At 43.6% G+C, this 12,427-nt stretch overlaps 1 protein-coding gene across 1 annotated transcript in view; it reads right to left on the bottom strand.

Moving 5' to 3' along the window:
- Window positions 1-11,405, bottom strand: part of LOC110522562 (forkhead box protein N3) — an 81,941-nt gene extending 70,536 nt beyond the window's left edge. Inside the window, exon 1 of the mRNA XM_021601019.3 lies at window positions 11,090-11,405. The gene's annotated coding sequence lies outside the window, so the exon portion shown is untranslated. The remainder of the gene's footprint in view (window positions 1-11,089) is intronic.
- Between the last annotated feature and the right edge of the window lie 1,022 nt (window positions 11,406-12,427).

The raw sequence follows: 12,427 nt of genomic DNA, 5'->3' as shown, positions 1-12,427 counted from the left end.
TTTCCCACCTGGACAAAAGGAACACTTACGTGAGAATGCTATTAATTGACTACAGATCAGTGTTCACCACCATAGTACGCTCAAAGCTCATCACTAAGCTAAGGATCCTTGGACTAAACACCTCCCTCTGCAACTGGATCCTGGACTTCCTGACGGTCCGCCCCCAGGTGGTGAGGGTAGGCAGCAACACATCTGCCACACTGATCCTCAACACTGGAGCTCCCCAGGGGTGCCTGCTCAGTCCCCTCCTGTACTCCCTGTTCATCCACGACTGCATGGCCTGGCACGACTCCAACACCATCATTAAGTTTTCAGACAACACAACAGTGGTAGGCCTGATCACCAACAATGACGAGACAGCCTATATGGAGGAAGTCAGAGACCTGGCCGGGTGGTGCCAGAATGACAACCTATCCCTCAACGTAACCAAGACTAAGGAGATGATTGTGGACTACAGGAAAAGGAGGACCGAGCATGCCTCCATTCTCATTGAGGGGCTGTAGTGGAGCAGGTTGAGAGCTTTAAGTTCCTTGGTGTCCACATCAACAACAAACTAGAATGGTCCAAACACACCAAGACAGTCGTGAAGAGGGCACGACAAAGCCTATTCCCCCTCGGGAAACTAAAAAGATTTGGCAAGGGTCCTTAGATCCTCAAAAGGTTCTACAGCTTCAACATCAAGAGCATGGTTGCATCACTGCTTGGCCTCTGACCGCAAGGCACTACAGAGGCTAGTGCGTACGGCCCAGTACATCACTGGGGCTAAGCTGCCTGCCATCCAGGACCTCTACACCAGGCAGTCATAGACTGTTCTCTCTACTACCGTATGGCAAGCCATACCGGAGTGCCAAGTCTAGGACAAAAAGGCTTCTCAACAGTTTTTACCCCCAAGCCATAAGACTCCTGAACAGGTAATCAAATGGCTACCTGGACTATTTGCATTGTGTGCCCCCCCACCCCAACCCCTGCTTTTACGCTGCTGCTACTCTCTGTTTATCATATATGCATAGTCACTTTAACTATACATTCATGTACATACTGCCTCAATTGGGCCGACCAACCAGTGCTCACGCACAGTGGCTAACCGGGCTATCTGTGTTGTGTCCCACCTACCACCCGCCAACCCCTCTTTTACGCTACTGCTACTCTCTGTTCATCATAAATGTTAGGGGATATTGAGTGTATACTTGTACTGTTAGGGGAGATTGAGTGTATACTTGTACTGTTAGGGGGGATTGAGTGTATACTTGTACTGTTAGGGGAGATTGAGTGTATACTTGTACTGTTAGGGGAGATTGAGTGTATACTTGTACTGTTAGGGGAGATTGAGTGTATACTTGTACTGTTAGGGGGGATTGAGTGTATACTTGTACTGTTAGGGGAGATTGAGTGTATACTTGTACTGTTAGGGGATTGAGTGTATACTTGTACTGTTAGGGGAGATTGAGTGTATACTTGTACTGTTAGGGGAGATTGAGTGTATACTTGTACTGTTAGGGGAGATTGAGTGTATACTTGTACTGTTAGGGGAGATTGAGTGTATACTTGTACTGTTAGGGGCGATTGAGTGTATACTTGTACTGTTAGGGGAGATTGAGTGTATACTTGTACTGTTAGGGGGGATTGAGTGTATACTTGTACTGTTAGGGGAGATTGAGTGTATACTTGTACTGTTAGGGGATTGAGTGTATACTTGTACTGTTAGGGGAGATTGAGTGTATACTTGTACTGTTAGGGGATTGAGTGTATACTTGTACTGTTAGGGGAGATTGAGTGTATACTTGTACTGTTAGGGGAGATTGAGTGTATACTTGTACTGTTAGGGGAGATTGAGTGTATATGGCTACTGCCTGTGCTGCTGCTGGACCTACTGTGTTAACACCATATGGGAAGGTATTTCCCCCTCGTCCTGCCACGGAACAGACAAAACTTTGAGTAAAACAGAGAGAGGGAGAGAGAGGGGGATGTGGAGGATAAAAAGAGATAAAAAGAGGGATAGGGAAGAGAGAGAGAGAGAGAGAGAGAGAGAGAGAGAGAGAGAGAGAGAGACAGAGAGACAGAGAGACAGAGAGAGTTGTGATTTTAACTGTCGGTGTCTGAACATGTACATTGCTCATTGAGTTGTAGATTAGACCATGACTGTGGGGTTTGTTTTGGACTCAGAGACCTAAGGATGTTTTTCAAATTACACCATATTCCCTAAAATAGTGCACTGGTCCACTACGTATATAGGGGATAGGTTTTCATGTGATTCGCACAGTAATCACATAGTCACTGGAATATCGCCCTAATGTGTTTGTTTGGCGGTCTACGGCACACAAAGTCTGTTATAAGATCCTCATACTTGGAGAGTCCTGTGTGTGTGTGTGTGTGTGTGTGTGTGTGTGTGTGTGTGTGTGTGTGTGTGTGTGTGTGTGTGTGTGTGTGTGTGTGTGTGTGTGTGTGTGTGTGTGTGTGTGTGTGTGTGTGTGAGGCAGCTTGTTAAAGAGTATGAGCCAGAGATAGATGGCTCATTTTTTGGGAATGAAACACATTGCTACTTTTCCAATCCCAGAAATTCAGAAGTAGATAGCTCTCAGTTTTTCCACTCATTTGGGACTTTTTAAAAACCAATCTTAGAAAAAAGTTTTCTAAAAGTTTTTTTTGTCTGTCCCCGTAGGAAAACACTTATTGGTTCCAGGTAGAACCGTTCTTGGTTCCATATAAAACCCTTTTGGGTTCCATGTAGAACCCTCTGAAGAAATAGTTCTACATGGAGCCCAAAAGGGTTCTACCTGCAGCAAAATGTAGGGTTCTACCTGGAACCAAGATGCAAAATGAAGGGTTCTACCTGGAACCAAGATGCAAAATGTAGGCCTCTACCTGCAGCAAAATGTAGGGTTCTACCTGGAACCAAGATGCAAAAGTCAGGGTTCTACCTACAGCAAAATGTAGGGTTCTACCTGCAACCAAGATGTAAAATGTAGGGTTCTGCCTGCAGCAAAATATAGGGTTCTTCAACGTGTCCTTTAAGGTTCGAGATAGCTCCTTTCTTTCCAAGAGTGTGGACGTCTCGACTAAAATCACTAACGTCTCGACTAACATCACTAACGTCTCGACTAACATCACTAACGTCTCGACTAAAATCACTAACGTCTCGACTAACATCACTAACGTCTCGACTAAAATCACTAACGTCTCGAAGTTTCTGACTGTCCACTTTTAGTTTTTTCAGTCGCTTCCTCCTCTTGGATAGATTTTAGTTCTCAGATCAGTATCGACAACAAAGGTCAAAGGTCAAACAGAAGAACACACACACACACACCTTTACGAGACACAACAAAGGGAGATCAGTTTCAAAGACAGTCTGTGTCTCAGTGGCATCAGTGGGCTATACTGTATAGTGGGCTATACAGTAACTATACAGTAACTATACAGTAACTATACAGTAACTAAACAGTAACTATACAGTCACTATACAGTAGCTATACAGTGGGCTATACAGTAACTATACAGCAACTATACAGTGGGCTATACAGTAACTATACAGTAACTAAACAGTAACTATTCAGTGGGCTATACAGTAACTATACAGTGGGCTATACAGTAACTATACAGTAACTATACAGTGGGCTATACAGTAACTATACAGTGGGCTATACAGTAACTATACAGTGGGCTATACAGTAACTATACAGTAACTATACAGTGGGCTATACAGTAACTATACAGTAACTATACAGTGGGCTATACAGTGGGCAATACAGTAACTATACAGTGGGCTACACAGTAACTAACTATATAGTGGCAGTGGGCTATACAGTAACTATACAGTAACTAACTATACAGTGGACTATACACTAACTAAATATACAGTGGGCTATACAGTAACTATACAGTAACTATACAGTGGCCTATTCATTAACTATACAGTAACTATACAGTGGCTATACAGTACCTATACAGTGGGCTAAACAGTGGGCTATTCAGTAACTATATGGTGGGCTATACAGTAACTATACAGTTGGTTATACAGTGGGCTACAGAGTAACTCTACAATGGGCTATACATTAAGCTATACAGTAACTATACAGTAACTATACAGTTACTATACAATGGGCTGTACAGTAACTATACAGTAACTATACAGTGGACTATACAGTAACTATACAGTGGGCTATATAGTGGGCTATTCAGTGGGCTATACAGTGGGCTATATAGTGGGCTATTCAGTGGGCTATACAGTGGGCTATTTAGTGGGCTATACAGTGGGCTATATAGTGGGCTATTTGTTGGGCTATTCAATGGGCTATACAGTGGCTGCTTAACAGTGGGCTATACAGTGGGCTATAAAGTGGGCTATACAGTGGGCTATAAAGGACTCTGTAGAGGTCACATATCCCTGCTAACATCAGAGCAGAAGGCCATTACACCAGACTCTACCAGTCTTTACCAGACTGCACCAGACTCTACCAGACTCTACCAGTCCCTTCAGAGACTTAAATATGTAACCTGTGACATTAATGATAATCCCATAGATGTCTTTGTAAACAACCAATGTATATCTTCAAAATATATTGATCTCCTGGCCTGTCAATTCTAACATCCATAATTCAATCTACGAATTTGATATTTATTTATTTTATTTCACCTTTATTTAACCGGGTAGGCAAGTTGAGAACAAGTTCTCATTTACAATTGCAACCTGGCCAAGGTAAAGCAAGTAAGAGTAATTGAGAGTAATTCCCCAACCCCCAAACTCTCAACTTAATGTGAAACCAAGTGTTGAGTTGAAAACGATACCCCAAAGTGTGTCATTAATGCCCCTGATAACAGTGTCTACTGTAAAGAGCAGAGAACCGAGGTAAACACATTATATAAACCTCTCCTCTCCTCTTGCTAGCTGACTGCCATGCCTTTGTATGGCTCCTTCCAACTATGACATCACTGCAGCTAGCCAGAGGGGCTGACGTCACCCCTCCCTTTCACGTAATGTGAATGAGGTAACTATAGTGGGAGCCAGGCCCGGTGGTGAGATCATATGGCAGTCCTCACGTGTGGGACACTATAAAACAGGCATGACATCAGCGAACGGAGAGACAGACGGAGGGAGAAGAGGGGAGAGAGAGAGAGAGGGGGGAGAGAGCAGGTCCGTGCTATGGGGATAACGGCATGGGGGTTTTGGGGGGAAGTGCCACGAGGTACATCAAGAAGTACAGAACATCCAAATTACACAGACCAGGACGTTATGCAAGCCAAAGAAAATATTCAACACTAGAGGGTGTGTGTGTTTGTGTGTGTGTGTACTTGAATAAGTGGTGTTTGTGTTTGTGTGTGTGTGTGTGTGTGCGTGCGTGCGTGCGTGCGTGTGCTTGCATGCGTGCGTGTGTGTGCGTGTGTGTGTGTGCGTGCATGGTGGAGGTATGCCGTGACGCTGTGCTGGTTGCTAAGCGAAGCAGGGACGTGGGTGGAAGGATTTCCTGTCGAAGGGAACGTTTGTTTATCCGGGGAGCACCATGCCGAGGGAAAGTGTGTTGTGTACTCTGTTTGTTTGTGTTCTTTGCATGTGTGTGTGTTCACTCACCAAGCAACACACACACACAGAACACACAACACACAGGGAACACAACACACACTTCCCCTCGGCATGGCGCTCCCCGCATAAACAAACGTTCCTGTCAACAGGAAATCTTTACACTTTTCACCCACGTCCCTGCTCCGCTTAGCAACCAGCGCAGCGTCACGGCATACCTCCACCATGCACGCACACACACACGCACACACACACACACACACACACAAGCACGCGCACGCACACACACACACACACACACACACAAGCACGCGCACACAAACGCACACACACACACACACAAGCACACAAGCACGCACACACACACACACAACCCCCCCCACACACACACAGACACACCCACACACACACACACACTCACTCACACTCCTTTGGTCTGAACCCTTTACCATTCTATCATCAACTGCTCACCTTTAAGAAGCCAAAGCTTTTCAACAAGACTCTTTTCCCCCTTTTACTGTGTCATTAAAAGCTAAACAGACACACCCACCACACTGCCAGCTAGGCTTTCAAATCTATCAGCAACCAACAGCAATGACAGCAGCTCCCTGAAATACTAAAACGTTGCTCATTTATATGCTCTATTTTGACCTAAGCTGGTGGCTTTATAGACAGTGAGCTAGCGAGAACACACACACACACACACACACACACACTCACTCACACTCACACACACACGCTGGCTCTTTTTAAATGGCGTGAGGGGGGCCAATTGAGCTGGGCTCGCGGTACTGTAGGCAATGACTTCATTTGGGCACAGTAAGGTGGCCAGTCAATGACAATTAGGAGGGATGGAGGAGAAAGGAGGAAGGAGGAGGGAGGAGGGTTATGTGAATTAGCTCGAAGAGTTAAATATTGCCTTTTTCAGTGCTGACCTCTGTGTAAAATCTAAAGTCACTATTGACCCTTTTGGTTTAAGATGGTCTCTATGACATTGACTTGCCCTTCACTCTCATGTCCAGAATACAGAGGACTGGATACGTCAATATTGACAAAAGCAGACCACTGCTGGAAACCAATAGAGGACCAATATTAGCTGTGCATTATCTGTCTATCCTAGATCAAGACAATCACATGTTTTATCTGGGATAAATTAAGGTTTAATTCAAATGAAAAGGTCACACTTTTGCATCAAGAGTATATTGATGTTGGTGGTATGTCAGTTACAGGTGTCACAGTCCTGACTGAGTTAGGGAGATGTGAGATGTGAGGGTGAGATCCTGTGTGAACACAGCCACGGGGGACAATATCTGAATGAACGATGCTGTGGGGCGGGGCGGGTGAATTATGAATGAACTACCACACTGAAAGCTCCTGATAAGATCGACACAGGTTCTCTCTCTCTCTCTCTCTCTTTCTCTCTCTCTCTCTCTCGCTCAAATACATAGGGACATGGAGATATAAAAATAGCTGACCAATCACGCACACAGACCACAGACACGAAGACAGAAATGGAAATAGATACACTATCTGACAAGTGAACAGTCCCTGCACTGCCATGCATATACATTTACACACACACACAGACAGATACATAGATATTGATTTAATAACAGATACATAGTTAGAGGTTTAATAACACACAGACAGATACATAGATAGAGATTTAATAACAGATACATAGTTAGAGGTTTAATAACACACAGACAGATACATAGATAGAGATTTAATAACACACAGACAGATACATAGATAGAGATTTAATAACACACAGACAGATACATAGATAGAGATTTAATAACACACAGACAGATACATAGATAGAGATTTAATAACACACAGACAGATGCATAGATAGAGATTTAATAACACACAGACAGATACATAGATAGAGATTTAATAACACACAGACAGATACATAGATAGAGATTTAATAACACACAGACAGATACATAGATAGAGATTTAAAAACACACAGACAGATACATAGATAGAGATTTAATAACACACAGACAGATACATAGATATAGATTTAATAACACACAGACAGATAAATAGTTAGAGGTTTAATAACACACACACGTATAGATGTAACACACAGAGAGATGTAACACACAGAGAGATGTAACACACAGAGAGAGGTAACACACAGAGAGATGTAACACACATATATAGATGTAACACACAGAGAGATGTAACACACAGAGAGATGTATCACACATATATAGATGTAACACACAGAGAGATGTAACACACAGAGAGATGTAACACACAGAGAGATGTAACACAGAGAGATGTAACACACATATATAGATGTAACATACAGAGAGATGTAACACACAGAGAGATGTAACACACAGAGAGATGTAACACACATATATAGATGTAACACACAGAGAGATAGAGATGTAACACACAGATATAGATGTAACACACATATATAGATGTAACACACAGATAGAGATGTAACACACACAGAGATAGAGATGTAACACACACAGATATAGATGTAACACACACAGATAGAGATGTAACACAAACAGATAGAGATGTAACACACAGATAGAGATGTAACACACACAGATAGAGATGTAACACACACAGATAGAGATGTAACACACAGATAGCGATGTAACACACAGATATAGATGTAACACACAGATAGAGCTGTAACACACACACAGATAGAGATGTAACACACACAGATATAGATGTAACACAGAGATATAGATGTAACACACAGACCCTACAATAATAGAAAAATAAACACTGTTGCAATCAAATCAAATGTATCTGACACGGGCCTACTGACAGACATGTAACACACACCCAGAGACAGAGACTTACCTTGAAATGCTAACATGTTTACTTACAGAGATGTTCACTGGTGAAAACATACACATGAAACGCACCCGATAATTACAGACTTGTTCACTCTCATGAAACACACATGCACAGCTGTTCGGCTGGCAGGAGATGTAGATGTGTATGTGTGTGTGTGTGTGTGTGATCTGCTAGTGCCCAGCCTTTCCCACTATTTCCACTGTTGCTGTGCGTCTGAACAGATCGCACTTTCTCAACCTGTTTGTCACAAACACACGTACACACTCAGACACACACATGCACACACACACACACACACTCACACACACAGTGGTGTAAAAAGTACTCAACTGTCAAACTTGAGTAAAGTAAAGATATCTTAATAGAAAATGACTCAAGTAAAAGTGAAAGTCACCCAGTAAAGTTATACTCCAGTAAAACTCTAAAAGTATTTGGTTTTAAATATACTCATGTATCCAAAGTAAATGACAATGTGTAAATAATTTCTAATTTCTAATATTAAATATATTCAGGATCAGTGGGTCCCCTGTGGGACGGTTGAGCTAACGTGGGCAAATGCGATTAGCATGAGGCTGTAAGTAACAAGAAAATGTGTTATTTACATAGACATATCTGATATTGGCAGAAAGCTTAAATTCTTGTTAATTTAACTGCACTGTGCAATTTACAGTGAAATAATACCATGCTATTGTTTAAGGAAAGTTCATAATTTTGAACATGAAAATATATTAATAAACAAATTAGGCACATTTGGGCAGACTTGATACCAAATTTTGAACAGAAATGCAATGGTTCATTTGATCAGTTAAAACCTTTGCACATACACTGCTGCCATCTAGTGGCCAAAATCTAAATTGCACCTGGACTGGAATAATACATTATGGCCTTTCTATTGCATTTCAAAGATGATGGTAAAAAAAATACAAAATAACTTTTTTTTTATTTTGTATTATCTTTTACCAGATCTAATGTGTTATATTATCCTACATTCCTTTCACATTTCCACAAACTTCAAAGTGTTTCCTTTCAACTGGTGCCAAGAAAATGCATATCCTTGCTTCAAGTGCTGAGCTATAGGCAGTTTTTCTTGTGTTTTGTTATTTATGGAAAGCCAGGGGCCAAATGTCTCTCCTCTCTCTATCCTTGGAAACATTGTACTGTATAATAACAACCTAAACCTCCCTCCCTCTTCCTCTCTTCCTCTCTCTCTCTCTGTCTCTCTCTCTCTCTCTCTCTCTCTCTCTCTCTCTCTCTCTCTCTCTCTCTCTCTCTCTCTCTCTCTCTCTCCTTCACTCTTCCTCTCTCTCTTCTCTCTTTATCCTTGGACACATTGAACTGTATATTAACAACCCAAACCTCTCTCTCTCTCTCTCTCTTCATACCTCTCTCTCTCACTTCAAATCTCTCTCTCTCTCTCTCAAATTCAGATTGCTTTATTAGTATGAAATACAATTTGTAGATATTGCCAAAGCAGTATATTCGTATAGCATTTCAGTAAATACAGTACAATGCAAAGAGGAGATGCAGTTTATTTTCAGTAGTAATATTAAGAGTCCATATAATGATGTGTACAGGTACTGTACTACTGCTGTTGTATTGGGGAATGTTAGTTGATAAATACTTACATAAGATGATAAAAAGACAACAGGGATGATGGTTACACTGTGTATAACTGCCAGCTAAATACAATGTAAATACTACAGGGAATTAATGGTCACAGGATGTCCCTCAGGCTAGTTTCTCCCTCACCCAGAATATGTCATTAGTAAATGCACAGAAGTTGGGAATTGATTGAGATATTCTCTCTCTCTCTCTCTCTCTCTCCCTCTGTCTCTCTCTCTCTCTCTCTCCCTCTGTCTCTCTCTCTCTCTCTCTCCTCTCTCTCTCTCTCTCTCTCTCTCTCCCTCTGTCTCTATCTCTCTCTCTCTCTCTCTCTCTCTCTCTCTCTCTCTCTCTCTCTCTCTCTCTCTCTCTCTCTCTCTGTCTCTCTCTCTCTCTCTCTCCCTCTGTCTCTCTCTATCTCGCTCTCTCTCTCTCTCTCTCGCTCTCTCCATCTCTCCCTCCCTTGATCTCTACTTCTAACATGAGTCATCTTCAGAGTGGACGGGATCTCCCTATTCCCTTAGAAGTGTACACTTCTCTGAACCCTTTCATTTCAGTCAACAACTGTCAAGATAGATTTCCATGTACCCCTTTCCTGCAGTCAAATGACCTAGTTGCCTCATGGGTGGACTGTTATTCATATTTTGCATAATTTCTTTTTTTAAATGCTGAAAATCCTGTGTTTCTATATCAAATGGTTTTGTTATATTTCAGTCTGCAAACTCAAAATGTAATACATTTTAACTCCATATCTGACAGGTGTTTCTTTTTCTGAAGCCCTTTAACCATGTGTGTGAGGTGTATACTTTTGTTTTAAAGTAGATTTGTTTAAGACTACCAGGAAACACTCTGTGTGAGCCTGACTTATCCCACTGCAGTAAAAGGTTAACCATCCCTTCAAAACAGCCACATAACACTCTCCCTCTCTCTGTCTCACTGTAAAACACACTGGGAAAAAACACACACACACTCTGTTTCTTTTCCTTTCTTTTTCTCTACTTAGAAGTGCAGCGATGCAGCACATGTCAACACTCAGCCTCTTCTGGAAGCTAAAAGATCTCTTTCCACACACAGACACACTTCCCTCCACATCCCACCACATCCAGCTATTGAAAAGAGATATAAAGTCACCTTAGAAATCTTCTGTTGTGCAGACGAGCCCCTTCCTTTCCTCCTCTCCTCTCCAATAGTTCTCCCTCTCCTCTCCTCTCCTGGTCTGTAATGTCAGTTCCCGCCGATGATCCTGAGCCCCTCCATTTCCTCCCCAGCTCCCTGTTTCTGGTACTGAGCAGCACAGGCAACTGACTGCGTTCCTGTAGTCTCTCTCTCTTCCCCTTCTCTCTCTCTCTCTCTCTCTCTCTCTCTCTCTCTCTCTCTGCTCTCAGATCTCTTTCTCTCTCTCTCTCACTCTCACTCTCTCTGAGCAGGACTGTGTGTTACACAGCTCAGCCAGTCAGCCTGCCTGGCCTGCCCCACCACCACAGGAGTCCCAGCCTCCTCCAGGGTCCTAGTGCTAGTATAATTATTTGAAAGAATGCCATTGTCTCTGATCGGAGCCCTCCCTGCCTCCCCTCTCCCCTACCTCAGAGCGTCAGCAGGTTGCCAGGACAACGAGGGCCGGCCTAGAGGGAGCAGATCAGATCATGCTGTCCAGAGGCTCCGGTAGGCTAACTGGCTGACTGACTGACTGACTGACCGACTGACTGTCTGACTGTCTGACTAGCTGACTGGCTGGCTGACTCGCTGGCTGGCTGGCTGACTGACTAGCTGGCTGAGTAACTGACTGACTGCCTGACTGTCGGACTAGCTGACTAGCTGACTGGCTGGCTAACTGACTGACTGACTGGCTGACTGACAGCTGCCTGACTGTCTGACTATCTGACTGGCAGGCTGGCTGACTGGCAGACTGGCTGGCTGGCTAACGGAATGTCTGACTGTCTAACTAGCTGACTGGCTGGCGTGCTAACTGACTAGCTGGCTGGCTGGGTAACTGACTGACTGCCTGACTGTCTATCTGACTGGCTGACTGTCTGATTAGCTGACTGGCTGGCTGGCTGGCTGACTCGCTGGCTGGCTGACTGACTAGCTGGCTAGCCGGGTGGGTAACTGACTGACTGACTGACTGCTGCCTGAATGTCTGACTAGCTGACTGGCTGGCTGGCTGACTGACAGACTGGCTGGCTGGCTAGCGGAATGTCTGACTGTCTAATTAGCTGGCTGGCAGGCGGGCTGACTCGCTGGCTGGCTGGCTGGCTGACTGACTAGCTGGCTGGCTGGGTAACTGATTGACTGCCTGACTGTCTGACTAGCTGACATGCTGGCAGGCTGGCTAGCTGGCTGGCTGGGTAACTGATTGACTGCCTGACTGTCTGACTAGCTGACATGCTGGCAGGCTGGCTAGCTGAATGTCTGACTGTCAAACTAGCTGACTGGTTGACTGACTGACTTGCTGGCTGGCTGGCTGGCTGA

The sequence above is a fragment of the Oncorhynchus mykiss genome, chromosome 4 (genome assembly GCF_057628025.1).
Source record: "Oncorhynchus mykiss isolate SJ-2025 chromosome 4, ASM5762802v1, whole genome shotgun sequence".
Classification (NCBI taxonomy): Eukaryota; Metazoa; Chordata; class Actinopteri; order Salmoniformes; family Salmonidae; genus Oncorhynchus; species Oncorhynchus mykiss.
The sequence above is the reverse complement of the archived record's forward strand: the minus strand, read 5'-3'. Positions and strand labels throughout refer to the sequence as shown.